Here is a 20871-nt window from a genome sequence, read left to right as displayed (position 1 = left end):
TGTATTATAAATGTATAATCAGAAAAATACGCTTGAAACAACACAGGTACAAGACTACTCTATAATTTGTAACTTTATGTCTATTTGACCTACAAGGACGAATTATATATCAAAGGAAATTTTATTTATAAAATATTTTAAGTTCCAAGGCCGTAGAATTGAACCTAAGGTAAGAAATCAAGGAAAACATAATTGTTCCATAGATACTGCCGGTCAAATTAGATATGGCAACCATATTGGATGAAACTCAAGAGGGGTGTTCGGTGACTTTTAGAATATTACTATATTTGATGAAAGGAAACTATTCTGAAAGTTTCATTAAGCTACTAATTTTTGCTGGGTTTGTCAAAATTTTCCCTTACATACTGGACTATTTAATAAGAGCGCGAAAATAGTTTCAAGAGGAGATGTTAACTATTAATGAGATGCAGGATTACCAACTTACGCGAGCTAAATCATTATATCATATATATATATATATATATATATATATATATATATATATATATATATATCATTCAACTTTCGCCTAATAAGAAAATTAACGGTGTCATCGCTTTGATTGACGTTTGCATAGCTAAGAGGTTTGTATTCCAAGAAAACACCCATTTAAATAGCATGGGAATTTTTTCATCCCATTTTAGACCACTAAAAAATTAAAAATATTCACTTTTGGCAGTTTTCCTGTGGGTTACTCCCGGAAGGCTACAATCATGCCTACAAATGTCATCTTCTAATCCTGCCTTAAGTACCTAAACATTTTGGTGTGTAGAAGACATCTCATATAAATAACATGGGAAAGATTTTTCAGTTCCTCATAAAACCACTCTAGGATTGGAAATTTTTATTTCTAATGATTCACTTAGGTAACGGTAACAAAAACGTACAAGCATACCGAATTTAAATTTTTTATTCCAATTCTAAGTACCTAAAACATGAGATTATAGGTCGAAAAAAAGGCCCATTTAAATAACATGGCGAAATTCTTCATCCCCTCTTTAGACCCCCTAAAATTTAAATATATTGACTTTTGGGAATTTTCCTGCGGGTTAGTCCCGAAAAGCTCCAATCATGTCAAATTTAATCATTATAGTCCTACAGAAAGTGCTCAATAATTTATGTCAGCTCATGTAGTTTTATATGTAGTTAAGATAAGATTAAGACTATATGCTATACAAAATATGTTATAGACATATAGGTATGGGGCAGAATCTAATGGTGAGATTTTGTTTATGCGTCGATGCACCTGCTAGTTCAATAAAATTCACTGAAATCATTTTAAGGCTAGTTGAGAATTACACGCGCGACTTATGCACGAAAACATATAGTATATAGGTAAAACTAAAAGATAACTCACGACACTGATAAATAGATCAAGCTAATACATATTGAAGCGAATGTGTATTTAGAAACGCTTACAAGCACGTCAGCACACAGTAGCCATTTAATCACATTCCAACTGCATAAAACAAATATTAAACTAGGAAATGAATAATGCATTTAAGTGAGATACGTTATCTACAGATTAAACAATGTTTTTTTTTTTTAAGTCTTTACATAATACATACAAATGACGTCATGTATTTACTGAACGAAAAAAAAAAAAAAGAAATGAGGTTATTAAACTTTAAATACTCATCGTTGCGAGAGATTCCGTTAACTGCCCAGCATGTCATTAACTTTAATTGGATGGCTGCGGTATGTAATATGAATAACGGACGCATTCTGAGCATTACCTGAAGTAATCAATGATGATGGCTGATAATTATGAACTGGTCGTTACGTGTAGATTCATTCCCATTCTCACAAATGTTATATTCTCCGTCGCTAAGGAAGTTGTCAATTGATATCGTGTGTCAATTACATTGTTTGTGAAGGATAAATTGTAAACAATCAGAAGCAGAAGAAACTTTTAAGTGTTTTTGTTTGTCTATTTGCTAGGTACCCTTTTAAGTTCTAGTGCCTATTTTTAGGCACTAAAGTAGTGTCTTTATTATTTGATTAACAAAGTACCAATAAAGCTTTTTACTTCGGTTTCCTTTGTTTTTTTCAAGTCTAGAGGCATTGTATAGAACACGTTATGTACGGTGTCACGCCTTTCTGCGTCGAAATATGGGGAGTGATGACGTAATAACTTAAAAAAATATTTTTGTTTATGCCTATTTTTATTATTTTTTTGGCGGGCTTACTTAGTGCACCCCTTAGTATTTTTCAGATTTTTTCAGATCTCTGTGTTAAATCATGGGGATCCAGAGGGGTAAAAAGGTAAAAAAAGGGATATTTTTAACAAAAATCCCTTTTCCGCAATTTTTCCGCCTCAGATACATGATGGAGACCAGTGAATGGTACCGTTCGAAAGACTGTTCTCTTGTGAAGAGAATGATGTACGAACCATGATCCTAGGATAAATAGAAATGTCTTAGGAAATTTATACCTGAGATCCTGTTTTATACGGGAATTTTGGGGTATTGTGGGTATTATTTTCGGCGGGTTTACTTTTGCACCTAGAAGATTAAAATTTTGCATACACATTCAGTGCACCTTTTAGTATTTTTCAGATGTTTTTAGATCTCTGCATTAAAACACGTTGGGTCCAGAAGTACAAAAATAAAAAAGAGGATATTTTTAACAAAAAACGTTTTTCGGAATATTTCCGCTTTAGATACATGATGGAGATATGTGAATTGTACCGTTTGAAAATATGTTTTATTCTGAAGAGAATGAGGTACGAATCATAATCCTAGGGTAAATAGGGATGATGCTGTAGCTGCCTGACTGAAAGTCTATAATTTACCTTTAAAAAAGCCACAATTTAAAAGGGTCAAGCTTTGAAACCTTAAGAGGTATTTTTTCTATTAACTTCAGTAAACTTCAATCTCACATGAAATTAATATTTTAATCTCAAACTCAAACTCCAATTAGTCTCTCAACCTTGCTCAACTTAAACTTGACGCTACAAAACCTCTCAATGTCACGCGCTACAGTCGATGATTCAGCCTCATGCTACAATTGATATCTGAACCTCAAATTCAAACTATCCCTATCAAACAAGTGAATCCTCAATCTCGTACAATCTAAACTTGATTATACAATGTTCCTCAATCTTACATGTTACAATTTGTCCCTCAACCTTATTCAACCAAAATTTGACGCTTCAGTATCACTCTATCGCAGGTGTTTGAACTAATCCCTCAACCTCAAATACAAACTAGATTTGATCCTTTCAACCTCATTCAATCTTAACTTGACACTACAATACCTCATCTCGCACGCTACAGGGTGTTTCATCTCAAAAGCTGTGCTTTCTAGCGGCCACAAAATTTATTTGAATAATAGTATAGTAATAGATGCAAATACACATGAAACAAAGTATACATTTTGTTTTACAATTTTTTTCAGATGGCAGAGTCGAGTATAATAATGGCGGACCGTAGACTTACGTTTTAGCAGAAGATCTCATTGGTGACTTTGTTGATTGAATCACGCTCCCTTGTTGGTATCCAACGACGATTCCGACTGGAGAATCATTGTGCATGGGCACTATGGGCACCATCCACCAAGGCCATATGGCGTTATGTTGATCAGTTCAATAAGACTGGTAATGTTACAGGACTTTGAAGAGGATAATCCAGACCAGCTGTGCATGCAGAACAGCATATTGAAGTAGTGCGAGCTTCTGCTGTGAATAGCCCGACTAAAAAATCGCTGCGACGTTTGTCAGCAGAAAACGCAATATCTGTAACATCATGTTGGCGTATTCAGGGAAAAGACTTGCAAATGTTCCCCTACAAAATGCAGATGCTTGAAAGATTAACAGACATTGCAAAAAGAAGGTGTCTGCATTTTGTAAATCAGTTCAGTACGTTGATTGATGATGGCCCAGACATTATTGAAAACTTGTGGTGTACAGACGAAGCTTATTTCTATCTGCCAGGTGAAGTAAACAAGCAAAATGTACAATTTTGGGCAATAGAAAACTCACATGAAGTGATAGACTCACCTCTGCATCCGGAAAAGGTTTTGGTTTGATGTGCTGTATCAAAACGTGGCATAACTGTACCTTCCTTCTTTGATGGTCATGTCACATGAGAAAATTATTTGGAAATGCCTGAGCAATATTTCTATCCTGGCCTTCGTCACAAAAAGTGTCCACTTCGTCGGCAATGGTTCCAGCAGGATGGAACTAAAGCGCATACAACAGAACCTGTCCGTAATTTCCTTCACTCAAAATCCTGCAATCGTGTGATCTCTAATCGCTGTCCATTATTTTTTGGAACAGTCTTAGAGTGGCCTCCATGCAGTCCAGACATTAACCCTTGCGATTTTTTATGAGGTTACAATTAGCAGGAGATATTCAAGCTCAAACCTCGATCTTTAAATGAATTAGGAGCAAACATTGAGCAGTGTACGGCAGCAGTTAGTCACGTCACCCTTGGTAAGGTTTTTGATATGATATGCATCAGGGTCAGGGAAGTGTCCAACCGTCAGGGTGGACTCTTCGAACATGTGTTACATTAAACTTTAGTCTTTCACTTATCATATTTCATACCATGTAAATTTCTCTTATTATGGTCATCAATAAAATACGTTGTTGCGCTTCAAAATCACGTCTTTTTCACTGAAACATCATGTACAATCGATCCTTCAACCAATGTGGACCACGAGACGAGAACAAGGCTATTTAAAATCCGATACGAGACGAGAACAAGGCTATTTAAAATCCGATACGAGACGAGAACAAGGCTATTTAAAATCCGATACGAGACGAGAACAAGGCTATTTAAAATCCGATACGAGACGAGAACAAGGCTATTTAAAATCCGATACGAGACGAGAACAAGGCTATTTAAAATCCGATACGAGACGAGAACAAGGCTATTTAAAATCCGATACGAGACGAGATGAATTTCAATTTCTCGGCTCGTTTCGAGATAAAAATAGAGACGAGACGATAAATTTCTCGAATCTCGTGGGCAACACTAGCTTATCCAAATCTTAGATCTCGAACCCATTTTATTCTTTACATGATTCACAGTGGAAAACTGTAAATTGATATAGTAATTGTTTGAACACAATGAATAGTATCTACCAAAGTTATAAGATACACAGTCGTTACACAATATACTTCAATACATGGGCGGCGTTAGGGGGGGCAAAGGGGGCAGTTGCCCCCCCACTTTTCTGAAATGTCCTATTAATGTATGTAGTTTCAACCAGTGAAATTTGTATATTAACATTGATATACAAATATTCAGATCATGTCTTGCCCCCCCACTTTTAACGTCCAATCACCGCCACTGCTTCAATAATAAATACGATTTAAATATTGTTATATTACACCCTTCGTGGGCCTCTCGTGACATGGAAGTATTAATGTACAAAACAAGACAAGATTGTAAAACCTTGTCTCATGCTACAACTAATATCTCAATTTCGTATTCAAGCTACAGTTGATCCTTAAACCTCCCTCAATTTAAATTTAATTTTACAATATCCATCAATTTTACGTGCTACAACTGATCATTCAATCTCAAGCTATAATTGACAACTTAACCTTACTCAATCAAAACTTGACGCTACCAATATCTCCCAATCTCGCACGCTACAATTGTTCCCTCAAACTCAAATTGAAGTTGAAATTGTTTCCTCAAATTTGCTCAGTCTGAACGTGGCGCTACAATATTCTTCAATCTCACGCACTACAATGGATTTTTCAACCTCATGCAGGGCCGTATCGTGGAAAATCAGCGCCCGGGGTGAGAGTATACGACGGCGCCCCCATACATATATTCCAAGTAATTTTTCCTCTTTTCTCCCGAATTTTTCGCCCCCTTACTTCGGCGCCCGGGGCCGTCGCCCCGCTCGCCTTTTCCCCCACAGCACGGCCCTGACCTCATGTTACAATTTTTTGATTCCTCAAACTCAAATTCAAGCTACACTTGATCCCTCTACCTCGCTTAATCTTAACTTCGATCTTTTTAACACAGCCACTCATTACCAGTGATGAAGCTGGTCATTAAAGTCGTGACCTCTTTGTTGAAAGCATTGGTGCGTAGCTCACGAATCTTCTTCATAAACACGGGAACTCTTGAGCCTGCTTACGTAATTCTAACATTCATAACTCACTCTCCTCTGTTTTTTCTCACTCAATCTATAATTTCCTTTCTGGTTGTATGCGTGTGTCCGTGTGAAAGTATTACACTAAAAAATCAGCATGTAAGCGAGTGAAAATCACAGAATTTAAAAGCCACGTGTTTTCGCATATCAAGAACGTCAAAGTCTAGGAGACCGAGCCTGTAAAATCGCACACACGCTAAAAGAAACTTGTCGCGTAGAATACGAGCAACGTCACTAAGAACAAACAATATTTGTTAAATTTTCATGTATAGTCTGCTTTCAAAACCACTGTATTACGCATTTTTTCAGGAAGTATTCACGACATACAGGCCGGTAGTCAGCCCAAAATGTAGGGGGGCCCGGCTGAAGTTGGGGGGGAGAACCGATCCAACCATATTATAGTTCATCACCATATTATAGTTCATTTGCAAGCCAACCGTGAAAATTTTAGGGGGGGCAGCAAAAATTTAGGGGGGCTCGGTCCCCAAGACCCCCCTGGATACGGGCCTGACGACATAGTATTGTGATTAACAAAAATAATGTCATATTGGAAATCGAATACGCAAATGTTTGAGCTCGAGTAGAGAACCGGGTCAAATCAGATTTGGGAAGCGAAGCTCAGATCCGGGCGACCCGGACAAAACTATAAATATACCATTTTGACTTGATCCCTAGTCTTCCGTTGCTATCGGCTGAAGGAATTCCACTCGCTTTCTCTCGCTTAGAATTAGTCCCAGAAACGACAGTCCTATTAGCGACAGGAACTTTATCTGTCCTATGTGCGACCGATTCATTTACATTGAGATGGTGGAAGATGATATGATTCCCTCTCGTGAAATATGTTTGCCTCTGGCGTTATTAGCGCCCGAACAACCTTGCTACGAAAAATGTACGTGCCAGTAACACAGTTCATCAAATATATTTTCCCTCTACAGTGAGTGCAAATAAAACGTATTTTAATTTTGAGTTAGATTTGACATAAAACATATCAAATAACTTAGCGAGACAACAGGGACATTTCCATGAAAGCATATTCTTATGTAATTATTGAAAAGCCAGTTGTAATATCTCCTTTCTTCAAAATCTCTGTTTTCCGTACTTAATTTGATTCAAATTTAATTACTCACTAAGCACAGTAATATATTTTATTTTGAAAAACTTAAATGTTTAACAGTTTCGATAACTATCTACTTTTTAGACTTCCAAAGACACTGAATAAAATGAAAAAAAAAAAGTCAATGATAAAAGACAGCTTTTGAGATCCTTGGCTATTCTCAACCAATCTCACCAATTACAATGCAGTTCACTCTAAACAATCCAAAAGGTAAACAAACTCTTTAAACTACATTCCTCCCTATTGTAAGTTACTAAAACGTAAACTAATTGCTTAATTTGCCTTCCTTCCTTGTTTTGACTTATACATAAAAGCTTGTCGTATAGCAATCTGAAATACGAGTAATCCCTTATAAACTAGACGAACTGTTAAGTCCTGCGAGAGATTTGTAACTTAGGTAATAATTTCTTCGAATACATTCTTTTTAAGATTTCTTTGATATCCTCAAGTGGTGAACACCCTCTTTCCATGGGCGCCCGATGGGAAGGCAGGGATCACCTCCCTGGCTCACGAAAATGTATACGTAATATAGCAAACAACGTATATTAAATACCAGATATACCAGACATGGTACAGCAACCATGAAGATGCCCCTCCCTAGAAAATTTTCTCCTCTTTCTGATTTCTTTCTTATGCCATAAACATATTCAATCTAAACTTATGCTCCACATCATTTTAACATGAAATTTTTAATTATATTACAATCATAGACAAAGGCGGAGCTACTCTAAATATTTAGTTAGTTTTCCCCTTGATATAGTCAGTGTATTCATAGAAAGTAATTCAAAAATATTTAGGAAAAACGTAGAAAATATTGTTAGTGTCATGAGAGTAGTCTCACTTATTAAATGCAGGTAGAGCGAAATTTTTCATAGTACATTTTGTTAGGTTCTAAATCGCATTAGCATGAAACAAATTAAAGAAGAGAGAACCTTGTCTTCTTCCATTATCTTAGTATGAACGAATCGGTGACTCATAGAGCAGTTAACAGATCGAATCGGTCGCTCATAGGACAGTTAACAGTTCCTGTCGCTAATAGGAATGTCGCAAGTGGGACGACACCCTCGCTTAGCAACAGCTGAACCGTTATTGGCTCAACGCGTGGGTGTGTGAGGGTGTGAGCTTTAGTTCGCATTTTTGCCACGGCTCAAGACATTTTGGCAGCACAATAGTGAGCCTTTTGAGCCTATTATTTTCTTTTTATTTTTCTTTCTTTCTTTTATTTTAATTGAAATACACAGAGGCATTAACTGCATTACTTAGTTATCGATTTACTGCTGTTTTTTCCTCATTACACTATTTTACTATTTGCTTTAAGTATTTGTTTTATGATTTTTTTTGATTGAAGCTGGGAAAACAAGTATAATTGTTGATTTTAAGCCATAGTAAACAATATTAAAGGTAACTTCAACAAAGGATATTTCAAAGGAAAGAGATAGAGTATTACTATACAGGGTGGCCCAAAAGTAGGTATACATCCCTGCATTGATCAAGTATAATATTCTAACTTATGGGTTTATTTGCTTCGGTTGTTCCGGGTTTAAGGTATAAGTAAAAAAGACATTAAAAACTAGTAATAAAGAAGCTAGGTCTACCTGTTTCATAACAATAAGAAATTATATGAAATACAGTGAGCAGATCAGTACAGGATTGTATACCTACGTTTGGGCCACCCGAGGGCGCCGATTTCTCTGTATATTTGGGGGGGGTATTCAGATGCAGAAGGTATATATATATATATATATATATATATATATATATATATATATATATATATATATATATATATATATATATATATATATATATATATATATATATATATATATCAAGATTTTAACACAAATTGCACTCAAATTATGCCAAATATTGTATATTCATAAATACAATAGAGGGGCCCACATGAGTTTTGGGGGGCCCGGGCCCTCTCGGCCCCCCAGGATCGACGCCCCTGGGGCCACCCTGCATTTGTCAACAAGGAAATTGATTCGTCTTTTCCGTACGGAAAATATTTCTCAGTTTGCATGGTTTTATATTCGTAAAATGATTTACTATCTTATTGTTGGAAAGTATCATAAAACTTATTTGATTAATAAATATCATCTTCTTTGTCCCCAGAAACATTAAAGCAATTGGGAAAACAAGATTGGTTTAATGTGAGAGTCATTCATACATCATTTGGTGACGTAATACCAGGATCCTCCAGAAGGCGCTATTACAGTACTAGCAGAAAGTTTGGATGAGCGGCTCATTCTATGCCCAGCAAATATGGAGGTTGCAACAATTAATGCTCAACGATGTTGTCAAGCATTGACAAGTTTAAGGTGCTTTTATTTTTTTATTTTTTTAGAAAACGGCCTGGACTTTTTAAATCTGGCATTCTCCTTTTGGACGACAATGTGAGGCTGTACTCAGCTGTGGCAGCGAAAAACCTCTTGCCTCTTTCGGATGGGAGGACCTTGATCATCCGTCATACAGTCCCGATCTCGAGCCCACCAACTTTCATCTCTCCAACATTAAAGAAGACTCTTACATATATGAAGACAGTTATGAAAGAGTTTGTCCGTTAAAGGAGAAGTTACGTTTTTTCTTTAACAGATGTTTATAAACCTTGTAAAGCGGTATAACAAATGCATCAACATATTTTGTTCGTATGTGAGAAAAACATATCCTTGTTCTTTATTTTCGTAGTATGTTACTTACTTGTCTTGCATAAACACTTCTGTCATGTCTATAACCGCCAGGGAAACTTCCATTCCGATTTAATCTTGTACCATAGGCGCCGATTTTTAATTTTTTCAGTATGTCTCATGCTACGGTATTTATAAGATAAATCACAATTTTAACCCATTAATTTTTAATAACGCTCGTATTCTAATTTGTTTAACAGGTCCAACAGATAAGTTGTTCCCACACTTGAAATATTTATCAAATTAGGTTTAAATCAACTGTTTTGTCGAATTGTTCACTTTAACCATGTAATGTTGATAACCAATGAAAAACAATGGTAACAAAAAATGTTCTTACCTCATAACATTTGAATTGGAGTTAATTATATGAAATCGAATACAAATATTTTCCCAAAGCATACTCCGTGAGATCACTCACATATGTACCAGTACCTATATTGAATTACTAATTAAAAAGATAAAATTGTCACATCAAGCAAATTGATGAGATGAACTACACAAATTCTCATTTCAAAACATGGTTCGCATTGCCAGTTGTTTACCCACAATCTCACTTGAGATAATGCATTGACAATGTGAACCTTATGGAAAATGTAAACATTGCGAACGCATGTACGTGTTACATTCCATATATTCGCATCACATTCACATATACATGCAAAAATATACTAACATTTGAAATGAAATATAGGTATAAAGAGAATTATCAGTGAATCGTGAACTCTGTGGAAATAATTCCAAATCGAGTGTACGCAGCTAAAAAAGATGCTGCCACTACATGAACTGGGGTACATAGGCAGATGTTACAGGCATATGAAATCACATACATACACAATATATATATATATATATATATATATATATATATATATATATATATATATATATATATATATATATATATATATATATATATATATATATATATATGCACCGCCACACAAAATATCGATCTTAAAACATTACATTTGCATCCGAATGTGAAAAATATATACACTCTGTAAAGAAAAAATAGCGACACTTGCTCTAATATGGTTTTCTCAACATACTTTAATCAATATGAATTTTTACATGAATTCCTGACAATATTACAATGCAGATTCCTAATGAGCAGTTCATTCTTAATACTTGCGCCAGAATTTCAGGCTTTTGACATGAATTTAGTGAATTTATATGCATATATAAGTATCTATGTGTGTTTTGAGCAAAATCGTTTGTAGGAAGAGTAATTCATAGAACTGAAAAAGATCAACAACAATAGCAGAAAACAAGAAATGGAATTTCTTTAGGGTAAGACATATTGTGTGCAAACATCGAGAAGTACGATACACCAAACTAGTATTTTGTATGTGCACCATGGGCTTCCCGCATTGGTAACAAAGCTATTGCAAAATGCAACCTCGATATCACGGAATAACACCCGCATTATCTGTTCCTTGAATTCCATTCTATTTGAGATAGTTGTCTATTGAAATTTCTACTCATATTGATCCACAAATTTTCAACTGGATTCATGTCGGGTGAGTTTGTAGGCCACACGAGTCTCTAAATAGTCATATTCTTGAACCACGTATTAACAATTTTGGCTCGGTGACATGAAGCATTATCGTCCTGGGAAAGGAAGTAGTCCATATTTTCTTCAGAAAAGTCATCTTTAGCTGTTGTAAGAACTTTACGTACCAGAATTTGAAGATATTTTCGTGCATCAAACGATCCTTCACATATATCCGTCGTTCTGACGTCTTTAACGGTGAACCATGCCCATATCATCACTCAGTAACTGAATATTTGAATCTCTTAAACAAAATCCTTGTCAAGTTCCTTGCTTGTTCGTATCCACAACTTCACACCACTATCGTTTCCCACTATTCTAAACTTCTTTTCAATGAAGAAAACGACATGCTTTCGGTTGTCATAAGTCCAAGTTGCATATCGACTCACAAAAGTACATGTTGAAGTCCTCTGTGTTTTGTCAGTTTCGACTTTCTACGCGGTTTTTCTTTATAATATCCTCTTCATACAGTCAAGACAATACAATTGTACAAGTAACTGCAGTTCCAAGATCATGTCAAACTACAAAAGCGATTTTTGGGGAAATCACTCATTAAATCTGCGGTGCAATTGATTTTATTTAGCAGTCTGCTCTGGGTGATGCTTTGTTTTTTCTTTCACACTGTTGACGAAGGGACGATTTGTTATGCTGTTTCCACTTCTGAATTACTCTTCCTGCCGTAGAATGAAGGATTTTCAGAATTCCATCTATTCCTTTAGAGATTTGCCACAACTCACATTTCTTACCCATCTTATTTGTTTACAGTCCACATGTAGCAACAATATCACATACAAACAACACTGCACAAACAACACTGCACCACTTGACACACTGTCCAAACAATGAGAAAGCAAAGAACAATCATAAAATGCTATTTACCTCAGCCTACACATCACAAATGCAATGCAGAATTCTTACTACAATAATTTACGAGACGCACTCAGTTCCATCTATCGAAAATACTACTGATACACAAACAATTGACAAGCGATGTCCTACACCACAGGTGTCACAGATAACGCAAATTAATTATCCCACTCTTCATTTCCTTCTATTCTTCTTCTAATGGGCTGCAACTATGGTTTTCTGTGTAAGTTAGTTTGAGAATTGAGGTGTCGCTATTTTTTCTTTACAGAGTGTACAAACACTCAAATATCGCACACAGGACATTGAAAAGTATTTATACCGGTAAAAGGTAAGACTGCCTTAAACTTCGCTTTTTTTGTGGAATTTGGTAAACTAATCACGTCCATTAAACGATGATTTCAGGAATTTTGAATACGGAGTTGAAAAATGGTAATTTTTATTAATGTGAGCTCAGAATCAATTTAGGAAAGTTCGTATGCAAAGTCATCATGATGAAAACTTCAAACTAAGAGAAAGAAACGTTTAATATTCAAACTTTAGAACACGGAAAAATAAGACGAAACTAGAGGCAAACATTGTGTGTCATTAAAATGATATTAGTGTCAATTTCAATATAGAACTTTATGTGTGTGTGGGAAAATCAATAGAAAAAAAAAAAAGAACTACATTATGGTTACATTTGGATTAGTATCACGTTATGAAGTCTCATACGAGGAGCTAGCCAGTGGCTAATTAGAACTTCAACCTTTTTTTCTTTTAACATGGTAGCATTAAAATCATAACAAGAGAAAAGAAAAGAAAACATAATAGGCATTACTGTCGCTTGAAAACGTGAACAAATTGGTAAATATTACATTATACCTGAACAGCAGCAGTACCGAAGTACAGTTCTGATATGTGTCATCTTCAACAGCTAGGTTAATAACCTCAAAAACAGTTACTGTCACAGTAATCACTACACGACAAAAAGTGTAGATTTCCAATGGATGACTCTTCGACTAACAGTTACAGAGTATCTTAATCGATTGAAGATCTACGGCAAATCTTTCTAAACCTTCTTTTGGTCTTCTGACTATGGTTCAGCTTCAAAATCATCAAGAGACAATGGCCAAAATATCTACATGGAACATCTTCAATATCTAGGTCAAGAAAGACGGAAACAATATATAGACATCATCTTCTTAAAAGATAAAAATCTCAAAATATCAGTACTCAATTCCCCCCACCCCCTAACTAGTTCTTAACTGGTTCCCAATGCATTTTTAGGTTTTCGAACTGACACACAATCATAGTCAACGTCTTGCGAATAAAATCAGAAAAATAAACACACTGCTGAACAAGACTGCACTTATTTAATATAAAAACACATTTACAGGTGACGTTTCGATCTTCTAGCCAAGATCCTAATCAGACGTACACTGCAGTTCTTTAAAAAGGATTATCATCTTTCCTCTGCGGGTGTGTTTGCTTTATCTTTTACTAACATAATAGATTATTATTAAAAAAACAGACACATTGAGATTGTATTTGTAGTGTTTAGGCTTTTCTAAGTGCGAGTGCTCTTTCCCCTCTTCATTGTTTATGATGGGATGCCATACTTAAAATCGTGGCTTTTAAGATTTGTTCTTTTTGGAGAAAGGGTGAGGTGGTAAATGGTTACATTACACGGGGCGGCAAATTGCCTAGAGCCGGCCCTGTCTATATCTGACTTAACTTGATGGAAAGAGACGTTAAACTCCGACAAACAACAAACAACACAACAAAAGGTGTTATTTCGCATTATTTGATTGTTTTGTCACTAGCGAGGCTATTTAGAACAAAATTTACACTTTAAGATGGGAACAAAACCATTCCAATGTGTCCAATGTTTTTCCACCGGGAATCAAACCAGGTACTCGTGCATGTAAGGTATGCAATGTGCAAGTTACATGCTGGTACCATAAAGCTTCACTTAGAAGAACATACGTAAATTTAAGATCCTTAAGGACTTATTTTCTGTAATCCTCTTGAATACTAATCACTTGCAAGAGAGTCAGAAATATTACATATCTTTTAAATGTGTTGATCTTTGAGAGCACTTTACTTCAAAAATACTTAGATACATCCTATTTAATTGATAATATATTTCAATGGAAGTACATTTTATGACGTGATTTTCTTTATGTAACGTTTCTTGCTTGTTGTTATCAAAATTACAAATACGGAAAACGTGTAATTGTGACATTCAGTTTAATATATCAGATACTCTAAAAAAAAAAAAAATCTATTTAGTCTTTTGCCCATGAGATGGTGCTAGTGTTCTAAATCTCAGAAAATATGAATCGCAGCGGGTCAAGCCTACAAGTGAATGATGGAAGAATTGGTGAATTGATATTGTGGGGTAAAACAGGTGTGCCCCGAGAAAACCCACGGACATGATATTGTCCATCTCAAACTTTTTTGACCGGGAATCGAACCAGGGGTCCCATAAACCAGAGGTAAGTGCTCTACCATCTTTTTTTTTTTAAAAAAAAAAAAGTTAATTGATTTATCGAACTTTTCCCAGTAACTTATGTACCTAATTATTACAATGTTTTTACTACATCGTTTTCATCGGCACAAATCTATCTTCAACATGGGGAAGGGGGGAGTAAGATTGTTCCCATAATTTTTTTTTCTTTTGAGCGTTGTTCTAAATATTTACGACATTCAGAAACAGTGGTGTGGAGGATCAGGAAAGCAGAGTTGTCTTCACCAAGGGAGGCCGGCAGATTTGAGACTTATTCTGGGAGGAAGAGGATATGAATCTCATTTCTAAGGTGAATCCGTTGTATATTATACGAGTATATCAGGCGATGAAGATGAAGTAGTGGTACATATCACTAAAACATGTTTCAAATCAGATTATTGGGGGGTACACTCCCCCTAGTTCCAAGATTGGAGGATATGTCTTCTTCATTCCTCTGGAATTTGCGCCAGTGGTCGTTTTACTAGGTTTTACTCGTTTTTTCCAGTAACCGATAACGACAGGGACACGAACACACAAACATCAAGGACAGTTAAAATTCCAAATGCCACCAGGAATCAAACCCCGGACCCCGCATAACAAAAGCGCACGTGCTAGCCACTAGATCAGCGAAGAGGACAACCACTGATACACCGTGACCCTCTGTGTTTTGTCTTCATTTAAACTGGAACTTTATTAATCCTGTTTATAGTATTTTCTCGTATGTTTTACTTAAGATGTTTGGAAGACAGATAGCTCTGTATGATTCGCTATATATGTAGTGTTATTTTGTGTATTTTATTCTATCGACTTATCATAGTGTCCCTTTAATAAGTGTGGCGCTAATTAAGTATTATGTTGATAATATTGAAAGATTAGCTAAAATGGACGTTCTTTACACAGAAAGAATAACTTTATGAAAATTATTTGAACAGGTGGTCATAACATAATTATATTCACATTAGCCGACTCGAACACAAATGTAAACACAAGTGAACCAACATAGTGAAATGTCTTAATTATAACATCAATAAAATAAATTGAGGAAAGTTTACCAAAAAATACAATCTTCCTAACATCAATAGCACAGATGACCTAAACGATATAGCAAAAGAGTTGAAAATAGTACAATTAAGGAGGCTCTTCCAAAATGCTTATACAAAAAGAAGATAAATACTCCTTTTAGAACCTCACTTTAGTTGTCAACCCCATCTAATCAATTAACTAACCAAAGAAGACTGGAAAAATACAGAAGAGACATGGAAAAACATCATAATGGACTTATTAAGGAAAACAAGACTGATGGGTAAAATGTGTGAAAGAAGACCACCATTAAAATAATGTTATCACAACAAAGTTTAGGGGGGATTTTCTTACAAGCTTCCGTTGCGTTCGTTGCTTGCGATTTCTATGTGTAGCCAACAGAAAGTTGTGTTACACGTAGAACCGTCCTTAAGGTTGGTTTAAAGGGACAAGTTTTACCGATAGATGTCATTACTGTCTTCGTATCTCTCTCATGTATTTTTTACCTTTCACAAAAATTCACGATTTTTCTTACAAATTTCAACCTACAGACTCCAAATTTTTCGAGAAGGAACTTTATAACCTATTGAAAGCAACAACCCGTGCCGATTTTTTATTTAGAATTTTCTTCATTGTTGAGATGGATATCCAAACCTTTAACAATGGAACTGTTTCAACAATTAAGAACACTCTAAATGAAAAATCGGTACGTACTGTTGGCTTCGATAGGTTATGAAGTTCCTTCTCTAAAAATTTCAAGCCTCCAGATTGAAATTTGTAAGAGAAATTGTAAATTTTCGTAAAAGGTAAAAAATACAAGAGAGAGATACAAAGGCCGTAATGACATCTATCGGCAAAACTTGCCCCTTTACACCAACCTTAAGTACGGTTCTACGTGTAACACAACTTTCTGTTGGCTACACATAGAAATCGCAAGCAACGAGCGCAACGGAAGCTTGCAAGAAAATCTGTCCTAAACTTTGTTGTGATAAAATTATTTTAATGGTGGTCTTCTTTCACACATTTTACCCATCAGTCTTGTTTTCCTTAATAAGTCCATTATGATGTTTTTCCATGTCTCTTCTGTATTTTTCCAGTCTTCTTTGGTTAGTTAATTGATTAGATGGGGTTGACAACTAAAGTGAGGTTCTAAAAGGAGTATTTATCTTCTTTTTGTATAAGCATTTTGGAAGAGCCTCCTTAATTGTACTATTTTCAACTCTTTTGCTATATCGTTTAGGTCATCTGTGCTATTGATGTTAGGAAGATTGCATTTTTTGGTAAACTTTCCTCAATTTATTTTATTGATGTTATAATTAAGACATTTCACTATGTTGGTTCACTTGTGTTTACATTGTGTTCGAGTCGGCTAATATGAATATAATTATGTTATGACCACCTGTTCAAATAATTTTCATAAAGTTATTCTCTCTGTGTGAAGAAAGTGCATTTCAGCTATTTTTTTAATATTATCAACATAATGCTTAATTAGCGCCACACTTATAAAAGGGACACTATGATAAGTCGATAGAATAAAATACACAAAATAACACTACATATATAGCGAATCATACAAACCTATCTGTCTTCCAAACATCATAAGTAAAACTCATAACTGAACTCTGGACATATTATCTCAAAAAGGAAAAAAGAAAAAAGATAAAGAAAATTTGAAAGAAAGAAGCAGATATACACAGTTCATATTATTATTGTTTTAAAAAAATAATAAATTGAGAAAACACGAACGTAGTATACATCACTTCATTATCATGCATTTAAGTTTAGTAACTGTAACTTGATAACGTTTCTTATACCAATTACATTTATTTTTTCAGGAGTCCATAGTTCATTAAGATAACCTACGGCACGTGAATAATTGTCACTATACACAGTACCGCTCAAAAGTTCTCGAACACCACGGATTTGAAAATGAAGTTAAACCTTTCAGTTTAACATCAAACGGTTGTGTCCTTTAGGCTAAGGGAGACGATGGTCAAGGCAAGTGAATGATAATGGAAGAATTGATGGAATGAGAATATAGTAGAAAACAGGAGTACCCTGAGTAAACCCACAGACACGATGTTGTCCAGCACAAACTTACTTGACCGAGGATCGAAGCCTAGACCCGACGCACCAGAGATAAGGGTTCTACCACTGAGCCACTGTGCCCCAACCCCGGATTTGAGTGAGCATTTACCGTGCACCTATTATTTCGCACTAGAGCTTTACCATTGAATGTCAGAGGTACTCGTGTCTAAAGCATTAAATTGGTGACAGATCGGGATCTCAAAGATATTGCAGATGATGTATCTAATTATAATTCTTAAAATGGATACACAGGAAAAAGCACATTTTGTAGTGGATATTGCACAGTATAAACAAACCTGTGGGAGATCAGGTAGCATTTTGTTTTGTTCTGAAGATATACGGGATGAAGAAGAGATACAGTGACAGAAATTAGAGAGAAAACATGTTTCTTTATAGCATCTTGGTATGTTAACGTTTCAAAAGCCAAAAGAATCTTGCTTTGAAACATGTTTACAATAGTTTAGTATGCCCAATTATTGCTTGTTGGAATAACATCGACGAGCACTACATAAGTATACATACACTCCTATATTGAGCGACAATTGATCACAGAAGGCCGTATATAGGTAATCGTAAACAGTTTCAATGGCTTTTGAAAAGTTGATATCAACGAGGCATAAATAACTACAAAACATGTAAAACTTGTTTTCCTTCTGAATTTACGTCACTGCATTGACCCTGTATGCCTATATCTTTCAAATAAAACTAACTTTTCAACACGTTTGTTCTTACAGTGGAATATCTATTACAAATTCTCTATTTGTGTGTTGATTTAAGAATTATGATCATATATAGCATCTGCAATATTTCTCAGATCCCATTACAGCTGTTGCCAAATAATTTTGTGGTGTAGAAAGGAGTACTCCTGACACACACTAGCAAAGCTCTAGTCAAAAAGAAAAGGTCCACAGTAGATGCTCATCCAAATCCGGGGTATTCAGAAACTTTTGAAAATAGTGTACTCGTAGAGTGGAGACTTGTTAATGCAAAAACATTTTTAATAACCCAGGATTTCTACTGAACCGGTTGGGATAATTTTTCCTCCAGGGAATCTAGGACAATTACCGTTTTTCCAGATATCTTGCTAGGGATGCGCATGAGACAAGATTTGTGACTCTCTCGTCTCGAAAATGTGCTGTAAAAGTGATGTCTCGACTCGAAAAAAGTATATTTCTCTATTGAAAGAGCCATGTCTCGACTCGAATTTTGCCAGGAAAATCCTGTCTCGACTCGTCTCGTGCACATCAATCAATTCTCTGCTGTACAATTACCGGTATAGTTTTATTAAAATGGCATACAAATGTATTTTGAGATATGAAGTGTTTTTTTTTTGGAGGTCTAGAACTGGTGAACCCCAACATGAAGTATGGCCCTGGTTCCAAACCAGCGGAGTAAATCTATCTTCAACATTGGGAGGGGGGGGGACGGGTAAGACCGTTCCCATGATTTTTTTTAAAGCGTTGTTCAAAATATTTATGAAGTTAAAAAACAATGCTGTGGAGGATCAGGGGAGCAGTGTTGTCTTCAACATTGGGAAGCGGGCAGAGTTAAGGCTTATTTCGGAGGAACATAATTTTCATCTCACTTCCCTTTGTAGCAATCGGATACAAATCATCACATTTCTGCCCTCCTACCCCCCCAAAAAATACATATCAAACCGGATTATTGGGGGGAACAGTCCCACCCAGTTCCAAGATTGGAGGGGACATGTCCCCCTCATCCCCCCGGGATTTGCGCCAGTGTCCCAAACAATGCTACCGTAGGGTATCGCATGTGGAAATAACACGCTGCTAGCATAAAGCTTCAGTTAGAAGAACATTATGGAATTTTAAGTTCTTTAAGAACTTACCTACCGTAATGTACTTGAATAAAAACCATTTGCAAGAGAATCACAAATATATATCTTTCAAATGTGTAGATCTTTGAGAGCACTTTACTTCAAAAACACTTAGATAATGCTATTTAATTGATAATGTTTTTCAATGGGAGTACTTGTGACCTGAATTTAATATGTCAGATCGTCTAAAAGTATTGAGTCTTTTGTCCATAAGATGGTGCTAGTGTTCTAAATCTCAGAGAATATGAATCGCAGCGAGTCAAGTCTAACGTAATTTGACAACAGACAGATGAAGCTAATAGATGAACGGAAAGTTTTTCAATTCTTTTAATCACACGTAAGGTATTGTGCCGTGAGGATGAGTGATGAGAAAACTGCACTACATTTTAAATTTTCTTTCGATTAAGGCGCATATATAGCGCAGAGCCGTGAATAAGTTTGTGCTGTTTATGAGGAAGATCGTTATCAAAAGTGTCACCCAAAAGGTGGTTCAGTGGCTTTTGTTCTGGAAATTTCGAAATAGATTATGCTTCTCGCAATAGGTGACCAACCACAGAAACAGTGGATTATATTCTGGCAAAAGTCAAGCAAAACCGGAACTTAAACAGTTGTGATATTTGTCAATTTCATTCATTTGATTTTGAGTTTAGTGTCCCGTTCAGCCGCGAAGCTTAACGTATGATCTGAACTATATAAGATCTCACCGGGAACCTGGATTTCCCACGCTAAAGACGCATACGTTAACCGCTTATTCACGAGGAAGCTCGTTGATATCTGCTTCCGCAACAGTTTGAGAGAGGTAGTTGGTGAGTATTTCAAATTATATGCCCGCAATCAAACTTCCTCTATAAAAATTATTGCATGAATACCTTAGAATTCTGAAACATGTATTTTTGTATAGAGCACAAAATGTAGTTCCTAAGTGAAGTCTTGAACCAACTACGGTAGGTCCCATAGTTTTGGAGCTATGAACCTTTAAAATTCTTTTTTTTTTTTTTTTCATGTTTTCGGCAGTTTATAACTCCGAAAGGAAGCATTTGTGCACCCAGGTTGGTCTTTACTTTTTGCCTTATCTTCGTGTCAGGAATCATCTCCCAA

The sequence above is a fragment of the Thermobia domestica genome, chromosome 10 (assembly GCF_964235325.1).
Source record: "Thermobia domestica chromosome 10, izTheDome1.hap1.1, whole genome shotgun sequence".
In the NCBI taxonomy this organism is placed as follows: domain Eukaryota; kingdom Metazoa; phylum Arthropoda; class Insecta; order Zygentoma; family Lepismatidae; genus Thermobia; species Thermobia domestica.
This window is presented reverse-complemented; position numbering follows the sequence as displayed.